Genomic DNA, 24,196 nt, shown 5'->3' on the forward strand with positions numbered 1-24,196 from the left:
TACCTCCCCACCAAGGTACCCAATCCACTGTCAATGGAACAAAGATATAAGAGGTAACCAACTTCACATGATTCAAATTACCTCCCACCATGTCAACCATATACCATGACATGTGGGGATTATGGGAGCTACAATTCAAGATCAGATTTGGGTGAGGGCACAGCCAAACCATATCAGACCCTTTATAAACAGACTTGCCATGTGCAAAACTCACAATAAACACAAAAATAAATGCCTGTTAAGGAGGAGCAAGCTGGTTCTGAACTTTATGGTCCTGAATGGCAGAGCACCATCCTCTGCCATCACCATAGATACATCTAACCAGCTGAGGCTTCTGAGAGCCCTGAGCAGGAATGGGCTGCATCTGTCCAGATCCCAGGAAAAGCTGACACCTGTGGGGAGAACTGGCTCCACCAGGGAGCAGATAGAGGAAAAAGGTGATTTCGAGGTGATTCTTAACACACTAAAGAGAAAATAACACAATCAGTTTCTATGTCCCATGAGGGGTCCAAATGGCACAGGTGTGTACGTAAGGTGAACCAGAACTTGAAAAACAAAAGGAACATCGTGGCAAAGAATAATTTTGGCTTTAGATCCAAGGGCATGAAACTGTGCATGTCCAGAATATGACATAGGATGAGGGTGTCAGTTTCCCGTGTACAACTGGCTGGGCAGTGCAGTAGGGGAGGGACATGGGGAGAAGGAGGGGAGCTCTACACGCTCTTAGGTGTCCAGGGCGATGTGGAAATTCCCAACACCTGAAAGTCCAAAAACATCAGGGAATGTCCAGACTCCAAGGGAAATTGATAATCTCTGGTCTTCTTTTAGCACAACTGTCTTAGCACCATTGTCTATTATTCCTCTAGAACCCCAACACTGTGTGTCTCCATCCTCTTTCCAGAAAGAGATGGCTTAAAGAAATGACTTAAATAGGACACACACCTCTTACTTAGCCGTTTCATCTCTCATCCCTGCCAGAATATGCAGATCCCAAAATGCAAATCCAAGGAGACATTTTGATAGATGAATGTGCTTTTGAAAGTTTAAACCAAATCCTTGCCATAATTTATAACTTTTCATCTTAATAGTGCACTAGTTTTTGCCTTGCATAAATACAAAAGTTATCTCTTAAACTATTCCAGATAAAATTTTTATACAGCTCTTCACTGCCTCATTCACTTTCTCTTTATAAGTTTCTCTTTTCGAATCCTATTATCCCCTCAAGCATTGCACATAATTTTTCTCTGCTTGTTAGCGTACTGGCTTGCTAACTCCAATTCTTTATTGCATGCAGGGTATTTGTTCATGCTTACAATCTAGATCTCACCATCAGTTGAGCTGAAAGTCTCCACGATGCCTCTCTCAGCAATGAATCTCTTACTTTATTCTCATCAGCATCGTCTTCCATATCATTTCATCTTCAGTTTTGTTTAATGCTTTGTGTCAATTTCTCTATTTCAGCTGAAATTGTTGCTTTGTCACATCATCAGCTAAATATTAACCATCAAGTCACTCTCTCTCTGTCTCTCTCTCTCATTTTCAATCTCTCTCTCCCTCTCATAAGCAACCTTGAGCTTCACCTTCAGTTGAGATGCTGGCAATTAGTAATAGCTACAATATTTCTGGCCAAGGTATTTGCATAACTTTATGGAACACCTATATGCAAGGCACTTTGCCCGGAGTTGTGAAGAAGCTATCAATAAGTCAGACTTATTTTTGCTCTGAAGCAGTTTATTGTGCACCACGGAAGTTAAGAAATGCATTTGTATACATGAACACAAACAGTTTTATCACCCAACAAAATATGATTATTACCATGTTGGTGATGCTATTGCCCTGGGAGTGGAGATTAAAGTCAGACCTGCAGCTTGCTCAGGTGACTGGAGCAAGATGTGGAAGAGGTGGCATTTGAGTTAAGATTTGAATAGCAACCAAGGTACTCAGAGAGGAAAGGCAGACAAGCTGGACCAGGGAAGTCAGCGAGACAAGATCTTTAACAATCTGTGTTCATAGACATTACATTCATAGAGACAACGTTAAAATAGGGTGGGATCAACTCCTCTGCAAGTGGAAGAGTTTCAGAGATTCTCATCTTTAATCTAGTGGTAATAATTAGAATGTCCGTGCATCTGCAGATATGGTGTTTTAAATCAAGCCAACCTCCTGGTCCTGCTGTGAAAGCATCATTGAATAACGATAGTTTCACAACCTGGAATCTTCAATATGTAGGTCTCGGTTCCCGAAATCTTGAGTATTGGTGCCCAGAAGACTTTCTGCTGTGAATACAAAAGAGAAAATACAGCTTGGGACCCGGGATGGAGAGCAGGCATTCTCCTTTCAGTATGCTGAGAAGAAATTTCTCAGATCCCGATTTCTAGTGCAAAATGGTTTCTTCCACATCCTGTTAAATGTTCTTTTGCTGTTCCCTGTGAAGCATGTTGATTTTATGAAGGTGTGAAAGTTCTCCCAGTGACTCGAGATTGGCTTGGTCTTCATCTTTCCCAGGTCATTCTGGAACACTGGAGAGTCCAGAGTGGCTATGCGTCGTTCCAGGACATGATCCAGGCTTAGGGCTTCCAGGCCTTGGCAGTGAGGAGGGGATGGGGAGTCTACCATGAAGAAGACAGGATTCGTCTTTGGTTGATGACTCAAAAAACCACAGGGATGCTCCATGAATATTACAGTCTCAAAATTACAGTTAATTTGAAGGTAACGTGGCTCACATATTTCCAAGTAGTAACACTGTTGTCTGCCATGTTTGTAAACCCAGTGTTCCTGCCTGGGACCCTCCTTGCTTAGTCATCAGCAGCTTTGACAGAGCTGCCTTCCCTCTCCCATAGCATTCTTCACTGGACTCAGGAGCCTCCTTCTCTCGGTTTCCCTTCCACACAATTGGTGCTCATTTTCTCCTAGTCTGGGTCCTCATCCTCTCCATCTTCTGATAAGCACTTGGTCCTCTAGCCCCCATGGATTTGTCTCTTCACTTGCCTCTGTGATGATTCCCTCCATTCTCCTGGCACCTGTACGACTCGGTTCATCAGTGGCTTCCTGAACTGAAGATGTCCACTACCAAATCCATCTTCATCTTTCCTCCACCCACAGACCCAAGCTTGATCTTGCAAATTCTTCACGTCCATAAATGGCAATTTGGTTCTTCCAACTTTTTGAGGAAAATCTCACATACTCTTGGTTTTTCTCTTTTTCTTAGTTCCCATGCTCAATTGCTAGCATATGCTGTTGAATTTGCCCTCCAAACCTACAGTATACAACGACTGCTTATTCACCCTGTGTCCAGTCTAGGAGGAGGCAAAGCATCCCTCACTGGGTTGATGGCAGCTGCTGGTTTCAGATTTACTTCCTCCTTTTATCACCCCCCACACCCCCAGCTTTCTTCTCTCCACAGCCATCAGCATGATCCACTTAATGTAGGAACAAGCCACTTTCTGCTCAAATCCACCCGAAGTGAAAGCCACAGTCCCTCAGGGTCCCAAGCCTGACACAGGCCAGTCTTCATGATCTCCAGTGATGTTCCTGGGGACTTCTCTCTTCAGTAATCTTCTGTAGAAGCCTTGACTTCCTTGCTGCTCCTCAGACAGATGGAGAGCATCACAACGGATTCTACAACATTAGAAGGGTTACAAGATAATCTAATGATCAGCAAATTGGTGGGAACAGACACATTCTTCTAAAGCCAGCAGAAACGTTATTCCCACCTCCGCATCCTTCCTTCCTCACATCTCTCTGACTGACCCTCATGCCTTCCTTTTTCCCTCCCAAGGACTCTCATGATTGCGGAGTAGCCACCTAGAAAATCCAGGAACACCTCCCACCTCAAGGCCCTAACTTAATGACACCTGCCAAGTCCCTTTTGCCACATAAGATAACGTAGTATCTTCATGAGTTCTGGAGATGAAGATGTGGATATCTTTGGGGGTCATTATTCTGCCCACCACCAGATTACAGACCTAAATGAAAAAGCTGAAAATGTAAAGTGCATATAAAAAATTGAATTTTTTGAGACTTCGGGGTCAACTATTTCTTACATATTACACAAAAAGGCAATAAACAAAAGGAAATAAATATTTAAATATCACTTTTTCAATAGATAGTAATAAGAATATGAAAAGTCAAATTACAGATTCAGAGAACATATTTGTAAAACACACATTGGATACAGGATTTGTATCCACAATATATGAAGAATTCCCATGGGAGAGATGAAAATGCAGACAACCCAATGATATTGGGCAGCAGACATAAATTTACAAGAGAGGGTCTTGGCATGGCCATGAGTGATGGAGACAGGTGCGTGGCCCATGTGGAGACACTGGCGCGGACTCCCTCAGGAAGGACATGCCACCACTTTCTAGGAGAGTGGTCAGAAGGCAGCCCCAGGCATTGGGTCTGCGAAGCCATGAGGAACCGCCCTGCCTGAGGCCATGGCCATCCAAGACTCAATGGGACACAGCTTATTGTCTATGTTTACTTTGGAGGTCCCTGCTAGGTCCACTGAGACCTCGTCAAGCATACACCTCATTTCAACTTCTCCCTGTTTAATTCACTTTCTCCACATTCTTTTCACTGTTGTTGTTGATCCCTTAAAAATTATACTTCTCATACTCCATCAGAGTGTACATTTAGACAATGTATCTGTGACATGTGACAGTCACAAGAGCAATAATCCTTGACAGGCCTGAGCATTGTTTATCAGAAAACTGTGAATTAAAACCAGCAGGAGATACCACTTTACATCCATCAGACTGGCTGAAATGGAACGACTGCCCACACCAAGTGCTGGCGATGTTTCGAGAAAGTGGAACTCTGTCCACTGCTTGTGGGACTAAAAAATGGCAAAACTATTTGAAAACAATTTGACAAATTCTTATACAGTTAAATCAATCCATTTGCTTCATAATTTCACTCCTATTTCCTACCACAAATAAAAAAATGTCCACAGAACGAGTCAATGAAAATGAGTAACAGATTTGGACATCCTTGTGGTGGATTGTGCTTTCCATCGCGGCCACAGCAATACTTCCGGTCCTCTTCCAGAATCATGCTGCTCCCCCCAAAAGAGGCTGATTCTCTTAACCCTTTTCATAGAAACATGGCTGTCCTTTGACACATCTAGCCTTGACTGATAGAAGGTGGTAGAAGTGAGACTGAGTCATAGACAGCAAAATGCCTCTGTTAGGTCTTTCTCTCAGGACAACTGCCCTTTGTACCCAGCCACCATGTTGGGAGGAAGCTCAGACCATGTGTGGAGGTGTCAGGGCCAACAGTCCCCACTAAGAGCTTGAAGGTACCACCAGCCTCAACTACCACAAACACCAACCAGTGAGCCTCGAGAAGATTCCAATCCACAGCCTGTTCCACTTCAGTGATGTCAGGCAGCTGAGATAAGCTCTCCCTGCTAAGAATTAACTGATTTGCTGATTAATGAGCAAAGTAAATGTTGTCATAATTTCCCTAAATTCTACACAAGACACTTCATACTATTTGCAGTGGCAAAGACATGGAATCAACCTAGATACCCATCAGTACTAGACTGGATAACGAAATGGTGGTGCATGTATACCATGGAATACTACACAGCCATAAGAAAGAAAAAAATCACATTTTTTGCAATGACAAGATGCAGCTATTATTCTAAGTGTATTAATGCAGGAATAGAAAACCAAATCCTACACATTGAGTACACATAGACACAAAGAGGGAACAATAGACGCCGGAGCATACTTGAGGGTGGAGGGAGGGTGGAAGGCGAGGCTAGAAAAGCTGCTTATCGGTTCCCATGCTGACTACTTGGGCGATAAAATCGTTTGTACACTAAACCCCAGTGACACTCAATTGACCCATGTAACAAACCTGCACGTGTATCCCCTGAACTTAAAATAAAAGTTAAAAAAGAGAGAAGAAAGGTGTACAAATGGTCAAAAGCACATAAAATTCCCCAAATCAGAAATCATTCTGTAATTGCAGATTAACATCACAAAGAGATGCCACTATGCACTCATTAGGAGAAGTAAAATCAAAATGACTGACAATGGTAGTGTTGGGAGGGCATCGAGCAACTGAAATCCCCACGATTCAGCCACTCTGGAAAATATTTTGACATGAAAATAAAAAAGTTAAACATGTACTTACAAAAAATCAGCAATTCAGCTCATGGGTATTTTTGCAAAATGAATTTTTTAAAAGCTTCTACAAAAACTTGTACATGAATGTTCATAGAAATTTTATTCATAATAGCCCCAAATTGGAACAAATACATATACCTATTAACTGGTGAATGAATGGGTGAGAAAACTGTTATATTCCTAGAGTGGAAGGCCAGATTGTTCCTAAAACTCTGTTGTATTCCTACAGTGGATGGCCAGATTGCTCTTAAAAGTATGTTATATTCCTACAGTGGACGGCCAGATTGTTCTTGGAGATTGAAGATGCAGGGAGGGACCTACTTCAAATGATGGTAAGAAAACTTTGGGGGGTGATGGGAAGGGTCTGTTTATTAATCATGATGCCGACTCCACAGGACCATACCTCTCTCAAAATCAATAGATTGTGACTTTAAATGAGAACATTTTATTCTAAGTGAATGATGCATCAACGAATTTCCTGTTAAAAACATGGTCACGGAAATACATGGTCAAGAATCTTTGCAGCTTCGTTATTCACACTCTAAATAAGGCCTTTTGCTTTTTCTGTTGCTCTATGATTTAAAAAAATTAATGTAGAAAAAATGAATATTTCTCAGGCACATTGCAGTTTATTATTATGTTTTCTTTTGTAAAACCACCATGTTTAATTTAAAATATCTGGGAAATAAAAGAATATACAAAAAATAATTAACTGCAATTCTACCACACTATCCTAACACTATTAACTTTATGTGTGTTTTCTTCCAGTTTTATAAAAATTGTTTTTAACACAATTCAGACTATTGCATTCGTTTATCATTAATGTTATTAATAATAATTATTAATAAATATGTTTCCCAGTTTTTCACATTTCATAAACTTTAATGGACCCTTTGTTATATCATTAAATTCATAACTGATTTAAAGTTAGCATAGAAATCTCCTGTAGAACAAATGAAGGTTAGAGCAAAAGAAATGGATCTTTCCTGTATGAGATCACACATCTCATGGTCTGGGCTTTCCAAACCTGGTCTTGGCTGATAAAAGGAGATTTGAGAAACAGTAGCTCAGAACTGCCTCGTCTAAACAACTGTTGTGAAAAAGATGATTCAAAACATTCTTTTAGTGAAAATAATCCTGAGCTATAGATGACATACATCTAAGTGTGTCTATCCTAACTGGCACATTTCATTGTATAATCCCTGGACAATTAACACTTAATGAAAAGCTTTGAAATAAGTCAGTTGTGCCATCTTAAATTAAATCGCGATGATTTGATTTCCACTGGAAATCGCATAAGAAAACAAGAAGACATTTCTTAGGAAACAAATGTACTATTAATTCAATAGAGACTAGAAAGTGATGTCTCTAGTTAACTATAAAAGATAAGATAATTTTTTCATATTTGGATGAAAAGCATTATAATTAGTGCACTAAATGGGGGCCAGGGACTTTAAACGGAGTTATGTTACAATTTTGTTTATACCATAAAAATAGTTGTATTTTTTCTTTAAACACATCACAACTGTATAACGAATTAACTGAAAGGTGTGATTAATATGTAAAAATTGACTTTGCAATTTGTGATAAGAAGTTGAAATCTAAAAAACTGAAAATGTGTTAAAATTGATATGCATAGGTGTCAACAATTTTCTGGAAACTCTCTTGCTTTCCAAGAGGGTATTTTGAGCACTTGAGAGGAGCGATGGCCTCCTTTCATGACTGACATGCTGTGCGTTACTATAACACGCTCTGTTAGCACAGTAGTTACAGCCTGCACAGCCAGGGTGCAGACTAATCACCACCTGGAAGTATTTACAAGAGAAAAGACAGGCTGCAAGAAATGGAACTGTATTCCTTTAGACCTAACTATTAGCATTCTCTCACAATTATCTCATGGTCTTAGAAATACATGACACTTCTCATTTCCCTATCATTTTTAATGTCTGACACCAAAATTAGGATATTGAGAAGGTCACAGAGAACTGAATTCCGTAATGATCCTTCACTACTCAGTGTTCTCACTGATTTTTTCTTACCTTGGCTATTTTTCACTAGTTAATGTGGGATTTATTTTACCCGTTGAATACATCTTATCTCTGAATTACTCATCAAAGGTCCCCATGACATTTTCTCAACTCCATGTTTTCTTCATAAATCTTCTTGCTGCTATAGTTTCCCCCTCTCCCTTCTCAGAGTTGAGATTTCCATGGCTTCAACACGGACTACTTGAACAATGGGAAACACAGTCCCTGAGGAACACGGATTGGTGTAGAGACATAAGGAGTAAAAGTCACCTCCAGGCTTCAAGTAGCCATAAGTTAGCAGATATGGTGAGCAAATAAACACACATACGTGCACAGGTGCACATGCATGCACACAAACACAGTACACAGCTCATGTGTGCACTCATGAACAGCTGCACATATACACACATACATATGCACATGCCAGTACGGTGTGATCTGCGCCTTTTCAACCAGCTGATCACTAGGCAAGGGATACAGAAGGCTGCCTCTGGTGTGAATAGAGGAGATCACATCCTAAGTAGAGCTGTAGGTATTTACACATGCTGAAGTATTCATAGTGTGTCACCACCTTAGAAAGACTGCACACAGGTTGCAGGCCCTGGGCTGGCACTGCCTTTGCTCAACATGTGGGCCTTTCACATGAGCCAGCGGTTTAACCTCTGGCTTCACCACGGGTGAAAAGTGGAGCTTTGGCTTTTCATTAAGAGGCTGGATAGGGACATCTGGAAGACGAAAATTACTCACCATTTTTGGAGGGAATGCCATCCATAGACCTCAGTGCTTGTGAAATGGTGACACTGGACTGGTGGCAGCCAGCTTGCAGATGTGAGCAGGGAGATCCCAAACCTAATGTCACCAGCCCAGTGGACAACACCATGGTGGAGAAACATGTGGGTATCAGACTGATCGACCAGCAACCGGACAATCCACACCCAGCACCCCGCCTGTCCTGCAGCTTCAGGGACCTCCTTAAATTCCACAGGAGTTTGGTCAAGAAAACAGGTTTCGCTATGAAGGCATCTAAATACCTGAGGGTCCTCAAAACCAAAGCTTAGGCAAGAAGGAACTCGGCAGGAATGCAGGTGTGGGGTTTGGAGAGATGCTCTAGTTATGGCTCACCGTGGAGGGGCAGCCACAGCTCACTGTGGAGGGGCGGCCACAGCTCACCGTGGAGGGGCGGCCTCTGACCTCCAGGCAGGGGTAGGGGCCACGTGCAGGTAGGTTTCTGCTCATCCTGGCACGTCCCCCTCCTCCCGGCCCCAGCCACACACACTCAGAATTCTTTACCTTAATGGCCTTTGCAAGTTTTTATAAGAAGTTTATTTTCCTTTGTTGACTTTTATAAGAAGTTGTGATTATATATTTTTTTCTCCCCACTTGACTGCAAGTTCCTTGAAGACAGAGGACATTTGCTGCAGCTGTATCTCGACCCCTAAGCACAGTGTTCAGCAAACATTTGTCAAATTGTGCTAAGAAGGGAGGGGAGTTAAAATATTTAATAAGAACTTTGCAAACATTTTTCTGTTTATGTGTCAATAAAATTCCAAAGGATTGGGTTTGAAAGATTCAACAGAGAAATAACCTGTTGAAATTGTTTTCACCACACACACACACACACACACACACACACAGACACACACACACACACACAGACACACACACACAGACACACACACACAGACACACACACAAGGTAACTATGTGAGTCATGGTAATTAACTTGATTGTGGTGACTGTTTCACAAAATATAGCAACACATCAAGTAGTTACCTTGAACATATGAGATTTTTATTTGTCAGGTATATTTCAAAAAAGCTGAAACAAAAGAAAGTTCTTAATCCTACTAGACATGAAAGGCCTTTTACAGCTTAAAATATACAACACCTCAAAGAAAATCAAAAGATGAAAGCTATAGGAATTTTACAGCTTTCCGTTTTATGGCAAGTAAATATCCTGTGATAATCAAATTTTCACCTCTAAAGGTAAAAGTTAGCAAGAAACATCAATAGCTAGCTCATCCAAATCATAAAATAACATTTTTTTTTTACAGTTCAGTTGAGAATACCTGAAATTGGTACTTACATGTAATATTTGCCAGAAATTCAAGGAAAACACACACACACACACACACACAGATATTCCACACAGAAATTTATTCAGGTATTTATTAATTTTTTCCATTGGTGAGACATCATAGAACTCCTTTTCTCATGGAGTTTCTATTTACTGTGAGACAAAAATAAGCAAAATATTAGTAAAATAGACATTGTGTGAAGGAACAGTGAGTACTCTAGAGAAAGAGAAAACAAACAAGTTGGTAAGCAGGCCAGGCATACAGGACCTGCTGTTTTCAATGATACGGTCCTGGGAGGCCTTCCTAGAAAAGTCAGATTTCAGTGATGCCCAGAAAATGGCAAGGAAGCGATCTAATGCAGAATGTACTGACTTTGTCAAGTAGAGGGATGGGGCAGTGCAAAGACCCTGGGGCAGGGACGCTGCGGTGCTGGAGGGACCAGGTGCCAGTGTGGTGAGAGCTGACTTCCGCAGGAGTGAGCTGGGGTCCCCTCTGCAGGCCTTGGCTGCATTGGAATAGCAGGTCTTTCCAAACCTGGAGGGGGCCAAGTGTGTTTCAGAACTTGAACTTACCCAGATTTTCAGAAAGGCAATTAGAAATCAAAGTTTTCTAACTAGAAATCATGTTCAGAAATGCATTTAAAAGGCCAGCCATGGTGGCTCACACCTGTAATCCCAGCACTTTGGGAGGCTGAGGCGGGCAGATCATTTGAGTTCAGGAGTTCAAGACCAGCCTGACCAATATGGTGAAACCCCGTCTCTACTAAAATACAAAAATTAGCCAGGCGTGGTGGCACGTGCCTATAATCCCAGCTACTCGGGAGGCTGAGACAGGAGAATCACTTGAACCTGGGAGGTGGAGGTTGCAGTGAGCCAAGATCTTACCACTGCACTCCAGCCTAGGCGACAGAGTGAAACTCCCTCTCAAAAAAAAAAAAAAAAAAGTGGTTCACACCTCTAATCCCAGCACTTTGGGAGGCTGAGGTGGGCAGATCACATGAGGTCAGGAGTTTGAGATCAGCCTGACCAACATGGAGAAACCCCGTCTCTACTTAAAACACAAAATTAGCCTGTTGTGATGGCACATGCCTGTAATCCCAGCTACTTGGGAGGCTGAGGCAGGAGAATCGCTTGAACCTGGGAGACAGAGGTGGTGGTGAGCTGAGATCCGCCGTTGCACTCCAGGCTAGATAACAAGAAACTCCATCTAAAAGAAAAAAAAAAAGCCTGGAAACTCCATCTGAAAAAAAAAAAAAACACATAATTTTCTGCATATTACCATTAACACACAGTCTCCCATGGGGTCTGGGCATTGCCCTGTGATCGTTTATGTGGACAGAACAGCAGAGAAAACTTGGAAAGAATAAAAGTGAGAGGCAGCTCTCAGTTCAGACTAGAACACTTTCTGTTGTACTGGAAGTTTTGGCTTTCAACTCTGATGATTCAGTCTTGAGGAACTCAGAAGTGTTGAAAGGGTATTGGGATCTTGTTCTTTTGTTTTTATTTTGAGTAAGATGCGGTACAAGGAGAAGGGAAGGAAGACTGATGCTTTTAACATATCCCTGGTAGCTGTGTGGAGATGGTGACCAGAACAATCTAGAATAAGTTGTTTGCTGCACTCAATTATATGAGACGCGATACGTGTCTTACCTTCTTTATGCGTATTGTGTAACTGAGACACCGTGGGATGGATTTTACTATGTCCAGTTTGCTCAGCATCCATGCCTTAAAATGTTTGAGTTCATATCCTCCATTAGCTCTGTTTCCCAGGTCTTTCCTTTGTAGGGTTTCTGTAAAGTAGACCTACAAACTGTACAAATGAAATATTTTTATTTATTTATTTATTTATTGAGACAGAGTTCACTCTTGTTGCCCAGGCTAGAGTGCAATGGCGTGATCTCGGCTCACTGCAACCTCCGCCTTGCGGGTTCAAGTGATTCTCCTGTCTCAGCCTCCCTAATAGCTGGGATTATAGCCATGCACCACCATGCCAGGCTAATTTTGTATTTTTAGTAGAGACAGGGTTTCTCCATGTTGGTCAGGCTGGTCTCGAACTCCTGAACTCAGGTGATCTGCCCGCCTCGGCCTCCCAAAGTGCCAGGATTACAGGCGTGAGCCACCACGCCCGGCCAAAATATATTTTTTAAATTTTCTGTGTCCCTTGCGTTTTCTGAAAATTCCTTTTATTGTTTATATCACACCCTGGTGTGCTGGCATTCTATCATCTGCAAACTGTTAAGTCTGTTTTGACCACGGACAGTAATTGTTTCCGCTGAGATTTCATTGCAGCAGCTGATAAAGAAGCGAGACCCATAGCCACCAGAGTGGTAATATCTGGACGTCACCGACTCCTGAATCCTGGTTTCCTCCATCCACACTTCAACATGTCTTATACACATCATACCGCTGCATGGTCTTTGGTGTCCTGAATAGAAATTAAATGACTCGATTCATGGTGGGTTTTCTCTTGTCTCTCACTTTGCTCGTTGTCGAGTTAATATTTTCAACATTTATCCTAAAATGCAACATGGAGGACCAGCCTCATTTCTAGCCTAGGGAAGAAACTCGCCTGATAAGTACATGTCTGTCAGGGTCTGGATGGTCACTGAGCCGAGGGAAGAGGGTGGTGCCTGGGATGTGCCGGCTGCAGCCTCTCTCCCTGCCCTGGGTTGGGGCTGGGGCTGTCTGTGTATTTGTTTGTTGACTTGAAGCCATATAACTGGTACCGCCGAACTGCCTTCTTCTTCTTCTTCTTCTTCTTTTTTTTTTTTTTTTTTTTTTTTACAATTCAGTGGGTTTCTGTGTACACTGACTCTTGTGGCTGCACCAGTGATGGGCCGGAGGAGGCATCCCAAGGGGCCAGAGCCCACCTGTGTTTCCTCTGGGATCTGAAGCGGAAACGCATCCCTGGGGCTAATCCTTGCTTCTGCAGGGGGGCTGTTCTCCCTGCACAGGATTCTGGCCAGCGGAGGACATGCGCTTGAAGCTGCTTTGGTCTCCTTCATGAGGAGGAGGCCACCTGCGCACACCTGGGTGTAACACGCCCCTGCCCTGCTGCCTGGCATGGTGCCCCACCCCTGTCCCAGGGAACCTGCTCACTTCTACCCGTCTGTTCCTCCAGAGCTGTTCTCCTGAGCCTAGGGCAGTGCTTGGCACACAGTGAGTCTTACTGGCCTGCATGTCAAATGAACAAACGCTCAACAATATTTCTGAGACCACTGTAACTTCAAAAATGCCAGTATCTCCCTTCGGTCTGGGGACTTTGTAACGGCGGAATCACCTTGGAAATGAGCACGGGATCTCTTCAGCCCAGTTGATCAGTCCCAGTGGAACTGGAGACGTTCCCTTTGCTCAGAGGGTGCTCTGGACGCCACGCACAGCTAGGCGTTAGGGTTAGGGTTACTTTCCCCCAGTAACTACCATTTCAAAGAGAATGGGAGCATATTAACCAGGCATGTGCCCTACAGTGGAATCTCTGTCTTGAAAAGATGATAATGAAAAATAATAACAGAAGAGAGGTCACACCATCACTTATCCCAACGTTTGTCTAGTTATTTCTGAATAATTCATCTAAGCTTGTATGATATTCAGGTATTTTGAAATAATATATAATTTTAAGTTAATTTTAATACCCTATAAGTCTGTTTTTTTTCTGTAATCTAAACAATAGATAACATATTTTTAAAATAAAAACAAATAACGATGTAATTCCTTTTGAAAGGCTGCCTTTGTCACAAAATTCTTAGGTGAATTGCTCTTTTACTGAAATTCTTCCTGGTCTGGAAAGCAGGAAAGCTATCCCTAAGCTTTTGCGTCAGATAAATCCCGTGGCATTTCTTGACTTCTATTTTTCTATATACACATCTTGAAAAAATTAAATAATATTATCTGTAGTGTCTCTAACAGCTGGAAGATCTCATATGCTTTCCCTGCCATTTCTCTGTGTGGCCCTATAGTTGTTATTACTAAGACACAAAGCAATTAGAATAGAAACTGCTGGATATTTAGATATTGGTCAGCACTGATATTATACTCAGGTGTGGGTTGTAGTTTTGAAAAATTATGTAAGATGCAATTTGTACCCTCTAGAAACTCTTTTGATAAATAAGACAAAAATAAATGAAAGAACTAAAGGAGATGGACAGGGTGAAACTGGATATCAAAGGCGTGGGGGGGAGAAGGGGAGTCAGGAGCAAGGGCTGGAGGCGAGTCCGGAGGTCGGAGGCTCTCGGGAGGCAGTGGCAGTGGAGACCTGAGCCTGAGTGAGGCCAGGGATCTGGTGCCTTCTGTAAATGCTGCTTAAATGGCTCAATACTGGACAGAGGGCTGTGGGCGGATGGGGAAGGAGGACAAGTGAGGAGAACAACTCTGTGTCCCTCAGTCCACGAGGACTCAGCAGAGCCTTGGTTACGCAGGTGATGGAAGAGGCTGACGAGGCAGACAGGATGTGGAGGTTACCTGGACCTGCCCACCCAGGCTCAGGGCAGAGGGAGGAGGCCATGCCACCAGTGTCCCCAGACCTGGCCACCCATCCCGAGGCCCCACAGGGCAGGCTGGGGTGCGAGAAGTTCAGCTTCCCGCCTACCACCCCCTCTCCCACTTGCATCTCTGTTGTGGAACCAGCTGTCACCTGAGGCTGTGTGACAAGAGCCATGGACCGGAAGAGAGGAACTGGCCAATGGAGGTGCCCACGCCCATCCAACACCTGAGATGTGCTGGCCACGTGGCAGAATTCTGTGCCATGAATTTTAGAGACCAGAAAATGAAGGTATAGAAAGATTTGAGAACTTACTCTTCCCATCTTACTGACATTTTGTATTCCTTGACCTACATGTCCCCACCGTACAGCCCCAGTCCCTGGTGACAATCATTCCTTTCTTTCCTTCTACAGGTTCAACATCCTCAGCCTCCACATACAAATGAGACTGTGCAGCATTTGTCTTTCTATGCCTGGTTTATTGCATAGAACACCATGTCTTCCAGGTTCAAGATCTATCGGACAACATGGTGACTTAGTGGATAACTGTGATGATTACTATGAAGTGTCAACTTGATTAGATTGAAGGATGCAAAGTATTGATCCTGGGTGTGTCTGTGAGGGAGCTGCCAAAGGAGATTAACATTTGCGTCAGTGGACTGGGAGAGGCAGATCCGCCTTTAATTTGACTGGGAACTTTCTAGTCAGCTGCCAGCATGGCCAGAAGAAAGCAGGCAGGAGAAGGTGGAATGAGAAGACTTGCTGAGTCTCCAGCCTGCATCTTTCTTCCACGCTGGATGCTTCCTGCTGTAGAACGTTAGACTTCAAGCTCTTCTGCTTTCGGACCCTTGAATTTACATCAGTGTTTACCAGGGGCTGTCAGGTTTTTGGCCACAGACTCTCGACTGCACTGTCGGCTTCCCTAGTTCTGGGAAGGTTTAGGGACTTGGACTGACCTATCACTGGCCTTTCCTTGCAGACAACTTGCAGACAGACTATTGTGGGACTTCACCTTGTGATCCCGTGAGTCAACTCTTCTTAATAAGCTCCGTTCCATATATACATCTATCCTATTAGTTCTGTCCCTCTAGAGAACCCTAATACAATAATGGCGTAATATATGTCTGAACATTGCTAAAAGAGTAGTTTTAAGTGTTCTCACTGTATAAGAATATGAGGTGACATATGTTAATTAACTCATTTGAGTCATTTCACAATGCAGACAAATTTCAAAACATGTTGTACATGATGGATCGAATATAGACAATTTTATGTGTCAGTTACAAAATGAAAACAAGGAACCTGGGAATTTCTCACCAGGGAAGGGTCTTTTAGAATCCACAAGGACGTTTAGATTGCTACGTCCCCTTCTCATGTCATTTATGGTGGAAGAAGTTTTCAGATCTATACTAGCGCAAAAGGCCTGCCATTGTTAATTACTTGTCGTATTGAAGCCTGCAGGCTACACTGTAGAACTACAACTTAGAAATTAAAACAAAGATATACAATTGTTTAGAAAAGTAAATAATGCTAATAGGGTTACAAAACTACTAAACAGAATGAAATTGTGAGTTTCTGATTGTGGTGATGAGTCCTTGCTTTTCTCACTGTAGGTACAAGAAATGCTCAAATGAGTGGGTTCCAGCACACTCTGGTAAATACTGGCCAGCCATTCGTTGATGGGTTGGACTATTTATTGTTATATGGTGCCCAGCAGGATATGGGGATGGGGACGTTTAATAAAGGGCTTTGGGTTTTAGTATGAACCAAAGTGGCTCCTCTAGGAGCTCCCAAAGCCATCATGGGTCTTCAGTGACGCTTCCTCCAGGAGCCAGATGGCTGCAGCCCAGGCTGAAAGGATCCAGGGGCTGCACACAAAGTTCTGATGGAATATTTCAGAGAGAGAAAAACCAATCAACAGGAAAACAAGGTTTGTGAAAATGATTTATCGTGTAGTTGACACGCAACATTCTTACAGTGACTTCTGTAAAGGATTTGGAGTGGTATTATCAAACTCAATTGCAATAAAAATGATCAATACCAGTGAACTTTTACAGATCAATCCCTCTTTTCAAAATACTTGGTAAGGTATTGGTAGTTTTGAAACAATGCCCAGTTCATCGTTTGATGCACACCGAAGGCTGAGTGGTTCTAAGTATTCTGCATTTCAGGCCTGTTTTCCCTTTTTCGAGGTTGGCATCTCAAGTACATATTGAAGAACATAAAGAATGTGTTTATTATTCAGAGTACACTGGAAAAATACCAGGAAAATACTAGGAATTTTTGATCTGGTATTCCTTTTCTGCATCTATATATCAACCACAAGTACAAGATATATTTTAAATATGTATAGTGTACTTTTTGCCACAGGTCTCATGATGTCCATCCTCAACCTGGTGTGCAGAGTGCTGGGTTCATGCTTTCCAGGGAGGGGAAATTGGAGAAGGAAGATATCAATTAATTTCCCAAAGATTGTAGGAGATGCTGATGGTATGAAGGAATTATCATGAACACCTAAATTTACACCATCTAGGCATCTAGGTATCTATGTATCTGTGTGTGTATGTATGTGTGTACGTATCTATCTATGTACCGATCGATCGATCATCCATCTATTTATCAATCTCTATATCTAGATATGTCTACATATCTAGATTTATCTATATAGGTATCTATAGATGCTGATACATTGATACACCTATAGATGCATACACCTAGATAGGTAGACATATCTAGATATACATATATAGATATCTATAGATATTGATACATTGATACATCTGTAGATACATAATGGATATTGATATCTATATATCTATATGTATCTATATCTATCTACATCCAGATTTAGATATATAGATACACAGATTTAGATTGACAGATATACGTCAGGGTCTATCTGTAAAGCAGGCTTTGGTGCAAGGCTGAATATTAGGGAGCATTCGATCAGAGCGCCTAACTGACATAGGACAGAAAAGACAGAATAAAATAGATGGACTGGAACACTCAGGTGTAAAAGGAGCCATTTCCCACCCTGCTTTCCCTCGAGCAATTCTGCACAAACATGTCTTTGTATACATCCTTTAAGACATTTAGGTTCTTGAGTTTTGCAGCTAGATCTCATATATGAAGACGTTTTTTGTATATTTCTCTTCAACTGCTTTTTAAAACCAATAATTATCATTTCAAAGACAGGGGCTGCGTATTAACCAGATGGATGTGTTCATGTACATGAGGGATAGTACTAAATTTAGGGTCTTCTTTTAGCTTCTTAAAACACTCTCATTAAAATAAGATCACGACATGAGTCACCTCCTCAAAAGGACACATTTTTCACTAGGAGCTTTTGCATTCCTGTGCTCTTCACACAAGGAACAGATAATCGCAGGCTTATTAGCTGAAGAATAACCTGGGGAAGTTCATGTGTTGGATTACAAAATGTTTGGTGGTTACAAAAGAGCTCTCATATTTAAAAAAGGCCTACGGATGTTCAAAAAAGTGTGAGTTGGCTAACTGCAATCCAGAATTTAACTGATGAACTGTTTCCTACTGATTATTTTATAAAAGAGATGAAACGATAGGGCAACGACTCCATTTAATATGAAAGTTTAAGATGATTAAATGTCAAGGAGCGTCCCATCGTCAATAAGTGAAGAACTTGTTCCTTTAATATGTCTCTTTAATGCAGCTCTACAAAGTGAGGAGATGATGACAGTTGAGGTGACATACAATCACCAAGTGTCAGACACATTTTAATTTCTTACATGGAAATCAGAACCCTCAGAAACATTTTCCTCAAGAAAACATAGATTTGTCCTGGAGCATGGAGACCTCTGGGATCTAATCTTTGCTTTTCAACCAAGGACCAAAATAAACCCAGGCAATTGTCCTTAAATATCTGTGGCACGGTGCTGTCCACTGTAAAATAAAATGTTTAAAGAACATTTAAGATTGGTCTTTAACCTATCACGTCTTTCTTCTTGAAGGGCGAGCTACTCTTCCTTCAGGGAAGGGAGTCTGGCTGAAATGGGAGCTACCATCATTTGGGAACCCCTTCATCATAGCCACAGGTGGTAGTGTGAGGGTGGGCATTTGATCCAGGTGTGTTCTAATTCATATTCTGGCCAGACATGGTGGCTCACGCTTGTAACCCCAGCACTTTGGGAGGCAGAGGCAGGCAGATCACCTGAGGTTAGGGGTTCGAGACTAGGCTGGCCAACATGGTGAAACCCTGTCTCTACTAAAAATACCAAAAAAAAAAAAAAAAAAATTGGCCAGCCTTGGTGGTGCATGCCTATAATTCCACCTACTAGGGAGACTGAGGCAGGAGAATCGCTTGAACCTAGGAGGCATAGGCTGCAGTAAGCAGAGATCACGCCATTGCACTCCAGTCTGGGCAACAAGAGTGAAACTTCATCTCAAAAATAAAAAATAAAAGTAAATTAATAAATTCATTTTCTTAGATTTTCCCAAACCGCAGCTGGGAAAAGAAAGATCCTCTCTCTTATGGTCATGAGATTTTAACATTAGAAGGAATTTAAGTGTCTGTCAAGCAGGAAATGGATCACATGTTTTCCACAGTGCACACTGTGCAGCAGACAGCATGAACAACATCCTGCCATGCACTCCCAGGCGTGAACCTCAAAGCCACAATACTGAGCAAGAGAAGCCAGTTCGAGAGGGTGCATGCTGGGTAAGCCCCTTTATATAAAGCTGAAAGGCAACTACAATCTGTGCTGTTAGCCACGGGATGGCTACCTTCTGTTCGGGTCAGTGAGCAGAAGCAGCCACAGAAAGGGGCCAGGGGCACTGGCTATCATCTGGGAGCTGACGACAGAGGTTCACTTTGTAAAGTCAACTTATTGTGCACTTAAGATTTTCACACGTTTGAATTTCTCTACTTTAAATAAACTTTTCTAAAATAAGTAACTACTATGTAGCCATTAAGAAGACTACAGAGAGTCTACAGGTACTGGCATAAAACAATTTGCAAAATATGTGGATAAGCTGAGAATGGAACGCATCCACAAAATGATCCCCACACATGCATACACATGTGCATACATGCACACATACATGGGCACACACATGCATGTACATGTGCACGCACATCCAAACAAGGACCCCCACACATGCACACACACACAGGCACACACATGCACACAAAGACCCACAAACATGCACACACATGTGCACACACATACACACAAAGGAGATACACCCAATGTAAACGATTAGTTAATGGGTGCAGCACACCAACATGGCACAAGTATACATATGTAACAAACCTGCATGTTGAGCACATGTACCCTAGAATTTAAAGTATAATAAAAAAGACCCACATGCATGCACACACGTGCACGCAAAGACCCACATACATGCATGTACGTGTGCTCACATATACATGCATACACATGTACACACACGGATACACATATCTATCGTGGTATACAATATATTAAAAACTCCAGGCCGGGCACGGTGGCTCAAGCCTGTAATCCCAGCACTTTGGGAGGCCGAGACGGGCGGATCACGAGGTCAGGAGATCGAGACCCTCCTGGCTAACACGGTGAAACCCCGTCTCTACTAAAAATACAAAAACTAGCTGGGCGAGGTGGTGGCGCCTGTAGTCCCAGCTACTCCGGAGGCTGAGGCAGGAGAATGGCGTAAACCCGGGAGGCGGAGCTTGCAGTGAGCTGAGATCTGGCTACTGCACTCCAGTCCGGGCGACAGAGTGAGACTCCGCCTCAAAAAAAACAAACAAACAAACAAACAAACAAAAAAACTCCAGCTTCAGTGAGTTATGATGGTTATTTCCACTTTTGAAGTGACTTACCCTTGTATGTATTCACTATTACTATTTTATTTAAGAATAAAGAAGTCACTATTAAAATATCACTATTTTATTTAAGAATAAAAAAGTCAACATATATTTTTGCTTTATATAGCATGATTTTTTTCAATTACATGAAGTCTTTAATTAGCATTGAGGTTTAATGTTTGGACAAGCCCATGACAAACAAATATTTCTGTTTACTTTTATGAGGTTTTTGCTATATTTTAGATTAATTCATAATTGATCAAAGAGGCCTACCATGAAAATTGGGAAATGCTACTAGTCTGTTAATCTTTGTATTATTTGCTAATCTAAATGCAGACTTTCTAGACAAAAAGTCAAAATTGTCAAACTCTACATGGCTACACTATGTGTGTAAAATAGTTTAATAATTTTCACAAATCCAGGAATGTTTTAATTTGCTAATTTTTTTCTTATCGATCACTTAAAAGACATTTATCTTCTCTTAGCAAATTTAACGAGACCTTCAGTTTCCTCGAAGGTGTTTCAGTGTTCCAGCAGGAAACAAGTGCATTTCAGTTTCTATGAGAGAGACAATTTTCCTGGTCAGAGTGTTGCTGTTTTAGGTGTGTGGATTATAAACAGCGACGCTTTACACAAGTTACTTAAACTCTGTCAGCTTTTGTTTTCATGGCTCCAAGCGTGGGCTTAAATATCCTGCTTACAATAGCAGGTAACACTTTTGCGTTGTTCATTATAATTTTCCCAAGGCCAAGAATGATGCCTGCCAAGATCAGGACTTGGCATCTCCTAAAACTCCACCAACGTTTGTTGAATGAGTGAATGATTGATGATGGAGGGATAGGTATCAAACACCTAGGTCCGCATCGGTCGTTATTCCACATGTGTGGAAAAAAGGATATTCGATACAGGATTTCACTATACACTTTTGATGCAATATTTTTGAGGACATTCAATAAAATTAATGAAATTCTGGGCATGAAACTGCGTGGTAGTTTTTAGTTTCAACAAGGAAAAGGCCTGCCTTGCCCGCAGGGGTTGGCATTCTATTTTTCTTTCTCTTTGATGGAGAAAGCCTGCTATGGCAGGTAGAGAACTCTTATCATCAATGATTCCATGAGGCCTGGGAGCATATTGATCGGTTTTGGTATCCATTTGACAGCAATGTAAAGGGAGCCATAGTTTGCCTTTTCCAGTGTGAGCTTCAGGCACCAAAGCCATGTCTGCATGCTGGCAAGTTTGCAGGTTCAGGCCAGTGTGAGCTTCAGGCACCAAAGCCACTTCTGCGTGCTGGCAAGTTTGCAGGTTCAGGAGCACTGGGGAATCCTGTCTTTGGTTTTCACGTTGACATCATGATGGTGGCAATTAGGGTGCCGTTTCCGAGATGCCGCCCTCTGAGGGTTTCCTAAGTAGAGACCATCCATGTGGCAGGGAGTGAGTGTGGCCGAACAGCATATTAGTGGAGTCTTCCTGAATGCAGGGGAGGTTTCCCTAGAAACCGAGGGCCTAAAAAATCTATTAAGTTTTATATATTCTTGTTTGGTTCTATAGTCAATCTGGGATACATTCTTCAAACTTAAGGCATAGTAGTTTAAATTTTCATCCTTCAGAACTCCTGAAATTCAGAGATTATAGTGATGGTGGTGATGATGATGACAATGATAACAGTTGATATTCATGGATGGCTTTGGCGTAATTCAGGAAGATATATCTCCATCTCTACATCTATCTGTCATCTATCTGTCTGTCTGTCTATATCTATCTATCTCTATCATCTGTCCATCTATATATACCTATCAATCATCTATCATCATTTATATTTAAATATTCAAAGCATGCAGAGAGGCTGTATTACTCCTGGCTTTCTGGATGGCATTCGAGGCACAGATCAGTGCATGAATCTGGTGGGATCACAAAGCCCCAATGGTTCGGCTTTATTTGAATCCCTTCAACCTAACTGTAGAGCCTGGATTGTGGATGGAATAAAATTTTATGTGAATGAAAGACAAACAAAGGGAACATTTAAGTTAGATAATTCTTCGTATGAATTATTGACGATGTGTATGCACATCCGTCGATAATTATAAAATGATATTCAAAAGTGCTTGACTAAATGATGAAAATCAGTGTGTTTACGAGTCCCATGGAGTCTGTCTTGCCCTTCAGTAATCCATGCGCCAGTCACAGCCAGCAGAGAGTTCAAGACTCAGCATCTCCAGGGACCAGAGTCTGTTCAGGAAATAATGTGAGGACCTGCCTGTTTCCCTCATTATAGCCAGGGAGAAGGAAAGTAGGGAAGAGGAAACTCACCAACAAGACCATCAATGGAGAAGGAGATAGCAGCAAGATAGGCCATTTAAAAATACGAACATAAATCTCACATCAATGTCGCTAACATGGGGTTCGTTCCTGTGTGTGTGTTCTTGTGTGTGTGTGGCGGGGACAAGTATATAAATATGCAATGTGTGCATATATTTTTCAGATGATTTAAAATCTTCCTTTCACAGGTATAAATTGAATAAACACATACATTACAAGATCGTCTAATTGCTATATCATTCTTCTCTCTAAACAGCTTTTGAAAGCTCACAAAGGACAATTTATGCAAAGCATTTGTGAAGATTTTAACAGACTTTTTAGTAGTGAATGGACTAAATATGCTGGAGCTCTGAACTGCACTTCGAGTGTGAACAGACTCTGTAAACAATGAAAAATCTAGATCACATTTCATACATTGACTTAAAATTTGTGGAAGTCAGAGTAGTTTTAACCCATAAAATAAATTTATAAAATCTCTGGAGAAATTTTTTAAAAAAGACTCATCCTGACCCTACAGTGAATGTCCTTTGTCATCTATTTTGGGGGTCATTTATTTCTGATTATTATATTATGGGTTATATGTATAAAATAAGAGGAAAATTTGTATTATTCACTTCAGAGGCTCTTTTATTAAGAGAAGAAATAAAATTCAGTGAAAGTCATTTTGCTGATAATTATAATGAAATACGAAGTGTTGTGAATATATTCTATTGCAGGCAATATGGGAAAAAAATGACTCTCTCTGTTCAATGATGATTTATTGGGTAGTTTCCAGAAAGCTTGGTCCCGGTTCAGATGCGAGCATCAAAGAATACTTGGTAAGGTTGCTTCTGAAGAGGGTTTTGGGTTGAAATAGCAGGAGAACCAGGGGCAATCTTGTTTTAATGTCAAGGATCTTCACCATTTAGTGCCATATCTGGGGCAGTGCCAGTTACCAGTGACAGCTCCACCCATGATGCGGTCTGGGCAGACCGTCTTGGTGGCTGCAGGGAGGGGATCTGTGACTGAGCACATCAGAAGCTTGACACAGGCCATGGGGTTTTTCGGGATGAAACAAGTTGGATAGAATCCTGCACACCTGTGAACAAACAGTCCTCACATTTTTAAATTTCCAAATGTTGATACTTCATATGTTCTAACCTGCCTAATACAATCCTGCTTTTATAAAAAGTAACAGTGATGCCAAACCAGGTATGAACAGATGAAAGCGATCGTGCTAGAAAGACGTAAAGAAACACGTTGAAATGTGGTTCCCAGAAACATGCTGGTGGAAGACCAGGAGCTGCCCCTAAGGGGTCAAGAGGTCAGTTCCATGTCCTCCCTCCTCCCCCGCCCCCCC

The 24,196-nt window shown here is 41.8% G+C and overlaps 2 long non-coding RNA genes across 2 annotated transcripts in view; both read left to right on the plus strand.

Moving 5' to 3' along the window:
* LOC108538005 (uncharacterized) overlaps positions 1-16,692 on the plus strand; it is a 31,165-nt gene extending 14,473 nt beyond the window's left edge. Inside the window, exons 2-3 of the long non-coding RNA XR_001887974.1 lie at positions 6,413-6,472; positions 15,135-16,692. This is a non-coding gene — a long non-coding RNA (uncharacterized LOC108538005). The remainder of the gene's footprint in view (positions 1-6,412; positions 6,473-15,134) is intronic.
* Positions 16,693-23,621: 6,929 nt separating this feature from the next.
* LOC108538006 (uncharacterized) overlaps positions 23,622-24,196 on the plus strand; it is a 6,432-nt gene continuing 5,857 nt past the window's right edge. Inside the window, exons 1-2 of the long non-coding RNA XR_001887975.1 lie at positions 23,622-23,675; positions 24,029-24,160. This is a non-coding gene — a long non-coding RNA (uncharacterized LOC108538006). The remainder of the gene's footprint in view (positions 23,676-24,028; positions 24,161-24,196) is intronic.

This window comes from Rhinopithecus bieti, unplaced genomic scaffold, assembly GCF_001698545.2.
Source record: "Rhinopithecus bieti isolate Rb0 unplaced genomic scaffold, ASM169854v2 scaffold_15437, whole genome shotgun sequence".
In the NCBI taxonomy this organism is placed as follows: domain Eukaryota; kingdom Metazoa; phylum Chordata; class Mammalia; order Primates; family Cercopithecidae; genus Rhinopithecus; species Rhinopithecus bieti.